The sequence below is a fragment of the Scleropages formosus genome, chromosome 6, assembly GCF_900964775.1.
Source record: "Scleropages formosus chromosome 6, fSclFor1.1, whole genome shotgun sequence".
Classification (NCBI taxonomy): Eukaryota; Metazoa; Chordata; class Actinopteri; order Osteoglossiformes; family Osteoglossidae; genus Scleropages; species Scleropages formosus.
The window spans coordinates 6876223-6888861 of NC_041811.1; the positions used below are offsets into that span (position 1 = coordinate 6876223).

General features: G+C 40.2%; 1 non-coding gene across 1 annotated transcript; it reads left to right on the top strand.

The window, feature by feature from the left end:
• Positions 1–5074: 5074 nt before the first annotated feature.
• Positions 5075–5179, top strand: LOC114910783 (U6 spliceosomal RNA). The gene has a single exon (XR_003797788.1). It is a non-coding gene; the product is annotated as a U6 spliceosomal RNA (small nuclear RNA).
• Positions 5180–12639: the final 7460 nt, after the last annotated feature.

Sequence of the window (12639 nt, forward strand, 5' to 3'; positions counted from 1 at the left end):
TTACAGCCTACAAAACAATCAATGGATCTGCTTCCTAATATCTACAAGAGATGATTACTTGCTACGCTCCAGCCTGATGGTTACAGTTCTCTACCTCTTCCTAATTCCCTGTACAAGAGGTCCAAAATCAAAAGTACAAAGGTGCAAAGTTTTTTGGTTGACCTCCCGTGACCTCCCACTAGGACTCAGAATTGCTGAATCTCGCTCCACATCCAAGTATCATGACCACGCCCGCACCTCAACCAGCAGCACCTGGACCCGATTAAACACCTGGCGTTAATCGGAGCACTCTCCTATAAAAATACCTATCAGCCTCTTCTCAGTTGCAGAATCTCATTCAGATAACCAGCCTGTCTGCGACCTTGACTTGACTTGACTTGACTTGACAAATACTAGTCTCTGTCCTGTTCGCCGATTGACAAACTCTTTGCCTGTCCCTGATATTGACAACACATCTGATCCCTTGGTTCTGAATAAATGATCCTGCACTTGGGACCAGCCTCTCTTGTGTCCTCTGTTCCCCATGACACCAAGAAGAGTCTCAAAATAAATCTCTTTCAGATTTACTTTTCCCCTGATCTCCTGACTGGTCCCAGTGCTTTCACTACTTTATCTGCTTAAAAAAAGATATTGATAGAAATTTTCTCAATTTTATATGCAGCTATCTGTGTAATGTATAGTGTCAAATTGTGGTATTGAAGTAATACTTCAAAAATTACACATTTGCATTATTGTTTTTCAGACCTTCATCTGACACTGTCAAGAATTTGGTATATCAGCTTTCACACTGTAATGTTAGGTAGTTTTTCCAGGAATCAATGAATGTCTGTATGACAGTAATCTAAGAGTAACTGAAGTTTTCCACTGTTTTGCTCAAGTCAGATATGGTAAGGCAATACGTGATGCAAATGCAGGGCCAGAACATGACCTGCAGAGAAACCCTTATCTCCCTGCATGATGTGTCTCAAGACACCTGTGCAAAACAGGTATTTGTGCTTCTGTTGAACTTTCTGTCTTGCCATTGATGAGACTGAATCTAAAGATTCTGGTGTAGATTTCCATGAAAGAAGCAGAAAAACATAAAATGACACCTAGGAAGAGAATCTGAATGTTTGAGTTTGTAATGGTTAGTGAATAAATGTGTTATGACTCACAGTGTCCTGTCTTGCAATGAAATTCAGAGCACTGGTGCATCAGTGATGTGAATCACTAGGGGCCCCAGCTGTAGACAAGTACTGCTCCAAATCTTTACTTTACTTTTTGTTTGGCAATATTTCAGCTATGAAGCTCTGCAGGGATATACAAAATGAAATGGTAAACTAGCATTTGCCAGAACTCATGCTTTGCTGCATTTTATTCAGTTCCCAACCAATGTCAGCAACTACTTGCTCTGAGCAGGGTCATATCAAGCCAGAGCCTATCCCAGAAACACAGGGTGCAAAGCTGAAGAAGGAGGGGACACACCCTGGACAGGATACCAGTTCATTGCAAGGCACCCCAAACAGGACTAGGTCCCCAAACCCACACACAGGGGCCACTGGCCAAACCCACTGCGCCACCACACCTCCCTTAGAACCAGCATACAAACAGGTGATACAATATTTGAAACTGAGATTCCCTTTGTAGTTTATTGTAATATTTTAATGTGATTAAATTTCAATTGTTTACTCTGTATAAGAAGAATATATTATTGTTGCAGTTAGCAAATGGATAATTCTTTTAAAAGCTTGCTTTAGAGTCAGACATTATCTTTGTACTGAGGGTGAAAGATTGTTTGCATATTACATGTTGTAGTAGACTGCATTTTAGATTCATTTAGCAGTATTTATTTGAAATTGTTCGTTTATTGGTTGTTCCTGTAATTTTTACTGTTTATTTCCAATTACTGATGAACAACTACCTGTATTGGACTAATGTTCATCTATATGGATATCATGCCTAGAGTCTTAGTAAGGGGGGGTATAGTGGCACAGTGGGTTTGGCTGGGTCCTGCTTGCTGATGGGTCTGGGGTTCAAGTCCTGCTTGGGGTGCCTTGTGATAGACTCATGTTCCATCCTGGGTGTGTCCCCTCTAGCCCTGCACCCTATGTTGCTGGGTTAGACTCCAGTTTGCCACAACCTCATTTGGGATAAGTGGTTTCAGTGAGAGAGTGAGAGTCCTAGTGAGATGTGGGCTGTATTAAATGCTTCAGTCTCTTTCCCTTGGAGAATTATATCTTAATATTACAAAGACTTTCAGATACTCCCTTGTATATACTACTCATCTTTTCAGGGGCCCTTTCACTGCACTACCATTCCTGACTTGTGTTCCCATACCATGAGAATCTAGGAAGAAGTTTTGCATATTTTCTTTTGATTCTGTAGTCCTGCTAGGAGACTTCAGTGCTCACATTGGGAATGATGGTGAATTTGGACTGGTGTGACTCGGAGGAACAACTTTTGCCAAATCAGAACCCAACACAAAAAAAGTTACTGTACTTCTGTGTCTGTCACAGGTTGTGCTTAGCAAAAGCCATACCTGAACTGAAAGAGGCTCACCAGTGTGCCTGGTACCAAAGTACCTTGGTCTAAAAGTCAATGATCATTTTTCTGGTTGTTTTATGTGTCTTGAAGTCTTATGTTGCAGACAAGTGTAGAGAAGTGTAGAGCTGTGAAATGATCACCATGTGCACCTATGATCATGATCTTCGGTTTAATGACTAAAAGAACTAAATTGCAAATGCAAACAGGCAAAATGAGATTTCTCTGCATGGCCAGTGGGCTCACCCTCCGTGGCAAAGGGATGAGTTGAGTTATCTGGAAGAGCCTTGGAGAGTTACTGCTCCTCCAGACCGAGAAGTCAGTAAGGGTAGTTTGTGCTTGTCATAAGTATTCACCAAAGTCGACTCCCAATGGAGATATACCAGTTATACTGTCCCATTGGGAGGTGACTCTGGAGAAGGCTCTGGACTCACTGGAGGGATCATATCTTATGGCTGGCTTGGAAACACCTGGGGATCTTTCAAGAGGAACCCATCTGACTTGAGTTTATCATATATTACCAGAGAAGACAACAGGATGAAGAAGAAGAACAGGTAGTGTTTCACAATTCCATTCCACTTTTAATCTGGATTATATATACACATTACTTGAGTTTTACTTATTGTTTCTTTTTACCAATCACTCACTGTGTCACTGCGTGAGAAGAGCATGCTATCAAAAAAAAATTGAATTGAGTTAATATAAGATAGTATTATTTGACAGATTGTAGTTACCTGTTAGTATGGCCTTGTAATTATATAGGTTATCCATGATTCCCTGGACCTCAAATGTTTAAAAAAAATGTTAATTTCAATATCTGAAGTGATGTACTTGCATAAGCTTTTAATAACAACATTGTTTCATTATAAATGCAGATTTGATAAGACAATGCACCATCTTCCAGTACAGCATGGGGGTTTTATGGTCTTATGTTGTCGTATTATAATGTGTTTTATTGAAATAAAACCTTTTATTTACACATCATGCCAAAATGATTAACATTAATTTGGACAGTGTTGGGGGGGGGGGGGGGGGGGGTTGAACCGGGTCCTGCTCTCTGGTGGGTCTGGGGTTCGAGTCCCGCTTGGAGTGGCTTGTGATGGACTGCCCTCCCATCCTGAGTGTGTCCCCTCCCCCTCCAGCCCTATGCTACTGAGTTAGGCTCCAGCTCCCCGCGACCCTGTAGGGGACAAGCGGTTCAGACAGTGTGTGTGTGTGTGTGTGTGTAGAGAGTGTTGATTCTACCAAACACTGAAACAGGTAAAGAAGTCTGAGGCTAGGTCTTCTTTAATCTTGTTAATTAGTGTCATGTAGTTGGTTCCTAAATGGCAACTGAGATCAGAAGTAACAAAGATACTTAGGTTTCTAAAACCAAAGTTTGCCCGTTTAAAGGGAAAACTCCAGGTAGATTCGAGAAGGGTATTCAGTTGTGCGCCCAGAAATTTAGAGAGATTATAAAATTAATCTAAAACTATACTATAGTAGGATATCACCTTTACTATTCCTGGTTCAGATCTTTGAGAGTGACTCAGGAGTAACAGTACATCATCAGAATATAGAGAAATGCGACAGTCCTCTTTATATACCCTAATACTGGATATGTCTTGATTGTTCTTAATTGTTTCTGCTAGAGGTTTGATCACAAGTGTGAATAGTAAGGAGACAGAGAAACTGTCTCACAGAAAGCAATTTGTGTTAACTTGCACCAAAGGATTTCAACAGAAGAGCTTCCTTAGATTGGTAAAGTTGTTACTCATTTTAAGTCTTACCAAGATAGCGAATAAGAAACTCCATTCTACTCTGTCAAACGCCTTTTCAGCATCAAGAGAGATTATTAAAGTCAGTTCTTGCTTTCCAGCAATGAAGTAAAATTAAAGCCACAACATATGTTGTCGGAGATGAACCTGGCTTTAACAAATCCAGTTTGACCGGTTTAATGATGTTTTAGAAGACAGTCTGAAGTCAGCATTTAGGTGTGGTTAGCGCTGCTGCCTTTGAACCCAAAGGCTGCAGATTCAAGTCTCACGTCTAGCACTAATACCCTTGAACAAAGTACTTACCCTAAAGTTGCATGGGTAAATAGATTAATACTGTAGGTTGCTTTGGAGAAAAGCATAAGCTAAATTAAGTAATGGTGAATTTAGGAAAAAATGGTCCTGCTCTGAGACAACAGACAGTGATAAACTTTCTATACATGATTGTATTTTGGCTGTTTGCCCTGCTTTCTAACCTTTCACTGTGATTACATACCCTTCTGTTTCTTCTCTGCCACTGCTTAAAGACTTACTAGTTGTCATGCCTTCTAATTTACATTTAGTAATTTAGCTAACTTTTATTCAAAGCGACTTACAATGTTAATCTACCTACAATTATTTACCCATCTGTACAGCTGGGTGATTTTACTGGTGCAATTTAGGGTAAGTACCTTGCACAAAGGTACTACAGCTGGAGGTTGGATTCAAGCCTGCAACTGTTGGGTCCAGAGGCAGCAGCTGAAACTAGTACCTGTCCCATAGTAATCATCTCTCCCTCTACTTTTTTCTTCATTAATATGGCTCCAGTAAGGAGCACATATACTAAAACTGGAACGATACAGAGAAGATTAGCATAGCCCCTGCACAAGGATGACATGCAAATTCCTGAAGCATTCCAGTGAGGCTGTATCTTTAGACAGTTTTTAGTGTCAAAAGGATTGTATAGACATGAATGTATGAAGGTATGTCAGAAAAAATTTTAAGATAAAATAATGGGCAGGAGTGGGGACCAAAACCGTGCTATAATGGCATCAGTTAATACAAGCATCATGATGTCATTTGCAGCACTACCTCATAAAGATTATACCTTTGGTGTGCATTTGAACCGTGACAGCAAAGTGAAGTGAAAGAAAAAGTACAATTCCTACATGTCAGAGAGCTTTAAAAAAATTTAAAGCACTACAAAAATGTGATAAACATTTGAAAAAAGAAATTCAAGTTCAGATGCAGAATGAAAAAGCTACCTTCTTGCATACCTGAATGTTCTTGATGTGCAAGATCATCACACCCTCAACATAAGCAGCCTTATGAAACTCTGAAATCCTGGGGTTTAATAACTTGGCACTGATCATGAATAATTATCAGATGCTACACCAAAAAATTAAATAAATGAACATAACGTACCACATGCCCAACATTAAAGTCCCAAAAAGTTTATGGTTTACTTCAATTAAATTTTACTGAACTGCTGAATGAAGAGCTGGGTTTTTGGAGAGCATACTGTAAAAACAGCACAAAACAATACACAGACACACACACACACTGACCGAAACCGTTTATCCCGAGCGGGGTCGCAAGCCGGAGACTAATCTGGCAACACAGCATGCAAGGCTGGATGGGGAGGGGACGCACCCAGGACAGGACGCCATTCCGTCGCAGGCACCCCAAGCGGGACTCAAACCCCAGACCTGGCAGAGAGCAGGCACAGGCCAAACCCATCGCACCCCCCCTAATAAAATAATAGAAACCAATTATTCCACTGCAAAAATAAATTAAAAGAAAATGTATTGATTTCTCCCTTCTTTAGGTACATATTGTCTCTACCTGTGTCACTAATTTTATCTCTGTTATGAAATTTACTATGTCTAATCTCCAATCCATAAAGTTCACTCAAATTTTACCAAAATATGAAAATCACACAGGGACTAAAGGTTTTTTTTTAAAAAAAAAAAAAAAAAAAAATCACTGCTGCTCCACATAAAGTGAAATAGAATTTAAGCAATGAAAATTGTTAACAGGTTTCTTTTCATCATACCCTGCATTGAATTTTTATCCAAGCCTCATGTCCAGTGATTCTACAACAAGTTCCGGATCATTGCAACCCTGACAAAGACAAGCAGTTAGCGAAACTAAGTGAGAGATTGTGTGAGATTTATCATAATCACCACAACAAAGAAGTTCAGCTGAAAAATGCAAAACAAAATCTGATAACTATTTAACCTTTAGCCACAGCTCTCATCTTTCTAGATAATCACTGAAGTATGTAAGTTACGCAAATGATAATTGTGTGACAATTTGTTTGCACACTAGCTGAGTCAGTCACCTTCTGCAGGATTTGTGTTGATCCTGAGGCTGGCAACTTGGTCTTCAGTTGGGCAACAGATCTTCATCAAATGGGGCATGTCCTTAATTCTCAGTTCTAATTCAGTCTAATTAGTTCTAAAATTAAACTTAATACTTAGTTCTCTTTGGCAGCTTAAAATGTGAATTGCGGCACTAACCTGAAGCAAAATATTTTGTTTGTTTCAGTCATTTCAGTAAGTATTCATGCATACAGTACATTTCGGTGCCTTTCCTCTCTCTAACTTACTGTTATGCACAGTATTGACATTACAACTAATGTCAAGTGGTACCAGGGATAGCTGGTCTCAGGTCTGAATCCCAGGTGTAGTACCCTTTAGCAAAGTACTTCCTCTAAACTGCTCCAGTAGAAGAAACTGCTTAGCTGCATGAATAGGTAAATCAGTACCACTTCCTTTGGAGCTACATGAATAAATGTAAGTGATGATTTAATAGCAATGTCATCATGAAATACCTAACTGAAGCAAAGAAGAATCTCTCAAAAACACACACACACACACACACACTTTCTGAACCACTTGTCCCATACAGGGTCGCAGGGAACCAGAGCCTACCCAGCAACTCAGGGCGTAAGGCCGGAAGGGGAGGGGACACACCCAGGAGGTGCACAACCTGCAGCAGGTTGTTGAGACACAACAAACACTCAGTGATACTTTTCTGCCTCCTATCCAAAACATTACAATGAGGCAGTGTAAAATAAGACCACTCAAGACCCTGCCGTGGACTGTTTGCTCTTCTACCACCTGGTAGATGGTACCATACCATGTGGTCCAACACCACCAGGCACAGAAACAGTTTCTTTCCTCAGGTCATCAAATTACTGAACAACAAACACCACACTGCTCAGATAAATTTATATTGCTTTCTCACAGGGGGGGCGCGGTGGTGCAGTAGGTTGGACCGGGTCCTCCTCTCTGGTGGGTCTGGGGTTCGAGTCCCGCTTGGGGTGCCTTGGGGCGGACTGGCATCCCGTCCTGGGTGTTTCCCCTTCCCCCTCCGGCCTTACGCCCTGTGTTACCGAGTAGGCTCCGGTTCCCCGCGACCCTGTATGGGACAAGCGGTTCTGAAAATGTGTGTGTGTGTGTGTTAACTCTTGATTGGGAGGGCACAGCTTCATTATTTCCACTTTCCTCTGTTCAGTACTTGGCAGTAGCATACTAATACTATTGCTGCATTACACATGTACCGCATTGGATTCAAAACAGCACAAAAGAAACGTGCAGTAGTGATACAAACTCCAAACAGCAATGACTGCAGGTACTGTAACTATAAAACTTATGACTCTTGTTCAGTGGAGGAAATGAGACATGTGGACAGATTTGTTTGTGGTCAAAGGGGGCATGGTGGTGCAGTGGGTTGAACCAGGTCCTGCTCTCTAGTGGGTCTGGGGTTTGAGTCCCGCTTGGGGTGCCTTGGGGCGGACTGGCGTCCCGTCCTGGGTGTGTCCCCTTCCCTTCCAGCCTTATACCCTGTGCTGCCAGGTTAGGCTCTGACTCCCTGGGACAAGTGGTTCAGACAGTGTTTGGGGTCACCATATTTTGATTAAGGTTGCAGATAGAGAAAATGTCATTATCTGATACCTGACTTTTTATATGTTTGGCAAAATTTAGAAGGGTTTAATGTTTGGTAAATGCAAAATAATGCCATCAACCTACAAACTGAGGCTAAAACATAGAATAAACACAAAAACAACACATGGGCATGGATCTATAATGAAAATGAAGCCACTGGATCCAATTGTGACACGTGGTAGAAAGATCTTGGAACATTAAACTTTTCTGTTCCACACCAAGATGCAGTTTCCATACAATGAACAGTTTAGGAAATATTTAAGCAAAGAGAACCAAATCAATATCAAAGACATGGATTAGGCAACGGTGGTGCCTCAGAGTATCTAGGCTGTGCAACTGGGCATGGGTTCAAACTGAGTTCGTTCTCAGAAAAACAGAAAACTGTTTTAATCATGCTATTATTAGGTTAGATATTCTTTATGTAATATTTATGATGGAGACAGCCCTTGTACCTCTATTTCAGACATGATGAGCTATAATAATGTTCTATAGTATTCGCTGCCTAGTATAGTGGAGTCGCAATTTGCATTTGTGAACTGAGAAGGAGCAAAATATGTCGATGGGGGGTCCAGTAAAGCTGAGAGCTGCACCTGTTTATGAAGCTTTCAGCGTCCTCTATTGGCCATTCATTCCTGTACATGTGTCCATGGCATGAGGCGTGGCGGTTTCTACAGTTTGCTTTTCAAGGTTGGAGATGCTTTCTGTCAACTGCTGGAAGCTTATTCTAGTAACTGGGAACTGTTACTAATTGCTAGACTAAGCTAGACATAATAAAACATAGCTTTTATATCTATGTACAGGTAAATTTAATATCTATCTATGGATAGATTTATTTACTATATATGGTAAACAACACACACACACACACACGTTTTTCAGTTGGGTGTTCAAAGTGCTACAATAGCTTGTATTGCGTGATTATACATATATTATGGGTAGTGCCCCTTAGTCATTTTTGATGTTCTCAACTGAGTACTTCATAGACCTGGATATGAAACGAAGACAATAATAACGTGGAACAAAAGGGGCGTGTCAGGATATAAAAGGATGGCTCTGAAGAGAAATCTTTTAGTTCTGTGGTCTCTTAAGGTGGGTAATTTCTATATTTTTATGTAATGTTTGTAGGCTCTACGTTTTTAAATGTAGACTGTTGATTTCTTTTTGCTGGTACTTTTTACTTTGCTTCAGTGTGAGTATTGTTCTTGTAATTATTTCTTGCCGAGTATTATTTATGGATCTTATTAATTGTGGATCAGTCTTTAAACTATAAGCATGGGCTTAGTTTATGAATATTCTCCGACATATTGAAACCTCTAGGCAAATATTACATTCCATTTCTTCTGCATTTATTAATTTATCTGACGCATTTCTCTAAAGCGACTTAAACTGATTTACTTATTTATGCAGCTGGACATTTTTTATCGGACTAGTTCAAAGTGATTAGAGTCGCCAATAGTTTTAATCAGCAAAACTTACAAAAAGTCTTGATATTAAAAAAAAAAGGGGTAACACTTTCGAATACTATTTCATATAGGTAGTTATGCAAGAACTAATGCAGAACAAATAGTGCTACACTTCAGTTACTGCTGATAAGGAAGAGTGATTAATTAGTAGGTAATAACATACTGATGTTTGGGGTAACAATTAGATAATTAATAGTTACTAATAACTTAAATGTATGCCTCCTGCAGTACTACACGACGCTCATTTAAAATAACTATGAATTTACTACTCAGCAACAGTCACAATTACTTATGGCAATACGGTCCTGTTTATTATTCACAATACAATTTTCAGATTACTTTTACTTCAGGTGGTTTGGTCAGAGTATTTTGAACCCTATGTCCCATATCACCATACTGAAATAACTAAATCACTCATTAAGATCAAATTCTCCATACTGCCATCAATTAAATGAATCTGTTGCGCTCTTTAACCAACCGCGTTTTGTAGAAAATCACCAGTAGCTAATTTACCTTATAAAATTTATACAGATTCCATGTGTTCTACCTCCGTTTTCTTTGGGACGGCTCTCCTTATTACTCTGACTAAATTAAATAATGACTGAGGGTTAGGTTAAGAAAATCCTGGTAACCCCTTAGTAATGAATTAAGTGTTACCACACCGTTCTTCACGAATTACTTTTCTGGAACAGTATTTTGAAGTGAAAATCATGGTAAGCCTTTAGGAATTACTTAGGTCTTACCACATCCACATAGTCTGCTGCCTCTGCGTCGTCCTTCGCCCTATCCCCATACGTGTGTTTCACTAAAGTATGAATGAGTGACCCATTGTAAAGAGTGTATCTAGCAGTGTAAGCCACCTTGTTGAAGGTGTGTAGGCTGATAACATAGAATTTATTGGAAGTTGCTTCGAAGATAAGCGTCTACAAAATAAACAAAAATGTGTATTGTGACGCGCGGCGCTTTCGGTTCGGATGGGGCGAAAGAGAACGGCAGGAGCAGCGTTTATCTTAAACGTTTTATGGAACACCGTCACACAAAAGAATACTTTCCATCTCAGCACTCTATTTCTTCTGGGAGCTACGCTTCCAATCAGCCTGCTTAGCGACCCCAAACTGTCTGAACAGCGACAAACACAATCACCTCCTTAGTTTCCCCATAAACTGCCCTAGTGGTTGAACCCTGCATTTATAGTTTACCCAGAATACAACTATGTGTAATAAATAATTCTTCTCGCCTAAACATCAGTAACGTGTATCGTTATAGTATTAGTGTTTCCATTTTATTTCAATTACACTTTCCATAAAGTGAAACTGACTGCTGTGTAATGCTTAAAACACCATAATGTCCATTTCATTTAAATTCTGTATTGCTGCTTTAACGTCGTGGTCGCCAGTCCTCTGTCTAAACGTGATCGGTGCGATGAATAAGCCCCCCCCGACGCTCTGTCCGCGTGCAGAAGCAAACTGGGTCCTCCGGCATGCAGTGGCGAGTCTCGCGCACCTCTACTACAACCGCTAGTGTGGCAGCTCAGAAACCCCGGGAACAAATGAAAAGTCAGTCTCTCTCTCCTTAGGCTTAGCGCGGGTGATAACTAACTAGCCTGAGGTCCACCGCTTGGTAGTGCTCGCGTAGTTGAATAGAATAAGTGAAGACAGCACCAAACACAGCTCACGTTCCCGTTTTATAGAGTTACACATTATGAAACCCCTACCTCTGAATTTGATGAACAACAGCAACGCATTGTGAGACTTCGCAACCAGTACGTCGTGCCTCCTAGTCTTTTTTTTTTTTTTTTTTTTTTTTTTTTTTTTTTTTGTCCCCGCCAACCTCTCATTCTCCGTCTGCTCCTCCCCCCGACACTCGGTACGTTATTGCTCATCTCTGATTCACACTGATTGGCTAAGAACAAATTAACACCTGGCTACCCAGCCTGCTATAGTTGATACTTATACCTAATTGATACCCCAAACATCAGTATGCTATTACCTACTTATTAGTTAATCACTCTTCCTTATTATTTATTAGCGGTAACTGCAGTGTTATGTATCACTGTTCTCCGTCAGTTCCTGCATAGCTACCTATTAAGCATGAAACTAAATCTAAAGTATTACCAAAGAAAGAAAAAAACTGGGAACCAAGAGGTTCACTTTACATGAGAACACAGTGACTAGATGTTTGAAAATAAGATATTGTAACGACCCGCGTTACTGATTCAATGTAAATAGTTGCATTATGGGAAATAATGTTAAATGTGTGTAACCACTGGGGGCACTTAGGGGGAAAATGGTAGGGTGACCGTGGCTCTCCGTGTGTTAGGGGAAAGTGGAGGTGTGCTGGCTGTAAGCACAGGTCCAGGAGAAACAGACCGAGAGTATCATTTCTGTTGAGATAGTAACACAACTCACCATGCCACCCCTATGCTGTCCTCAGTTCCTGACTCTTTTCTGCTCTGTGAGCTCTATTAGATTTATATTTCAGTATTTCCTACAAATAAAGGATCCATGTCTGTATTTCAAAAACACCAGGAAATGTTACCTACGCTGCAATGCTATGCCGTGCTATGCTCAGGGACCATAGAGGACCCCTAAGAACAAAGAAGCCTGAGAGACCCCTACCATTGACCAGTACTACCTAAGATACCCTGGCTACATAGTCCAGGCTCTATATAATCTCAATATACTTGACAAGTATTACATCTTAAGGTCTATGCAAAGTTTGCTTCTGTTTTTAATTATGAATTGAATTATAAATTGCAGGGAAACCAAAGAAACTGGCTATTTGGGAGGATTCAATGGAGTGGTCAAAGAGGCAGCAGAAGAATGAAACAGGGGTATCAGTGGAAAAGGTAATGCAAATTAAAAATCGCTATGGTTGGGAAATCTGTTTGATAATCACTTAATTTGCTCTAGAGTTTCGAGAAAATACTATTTATTTTGGATGTACCTTAGCAAAGTCATTTTACTTATT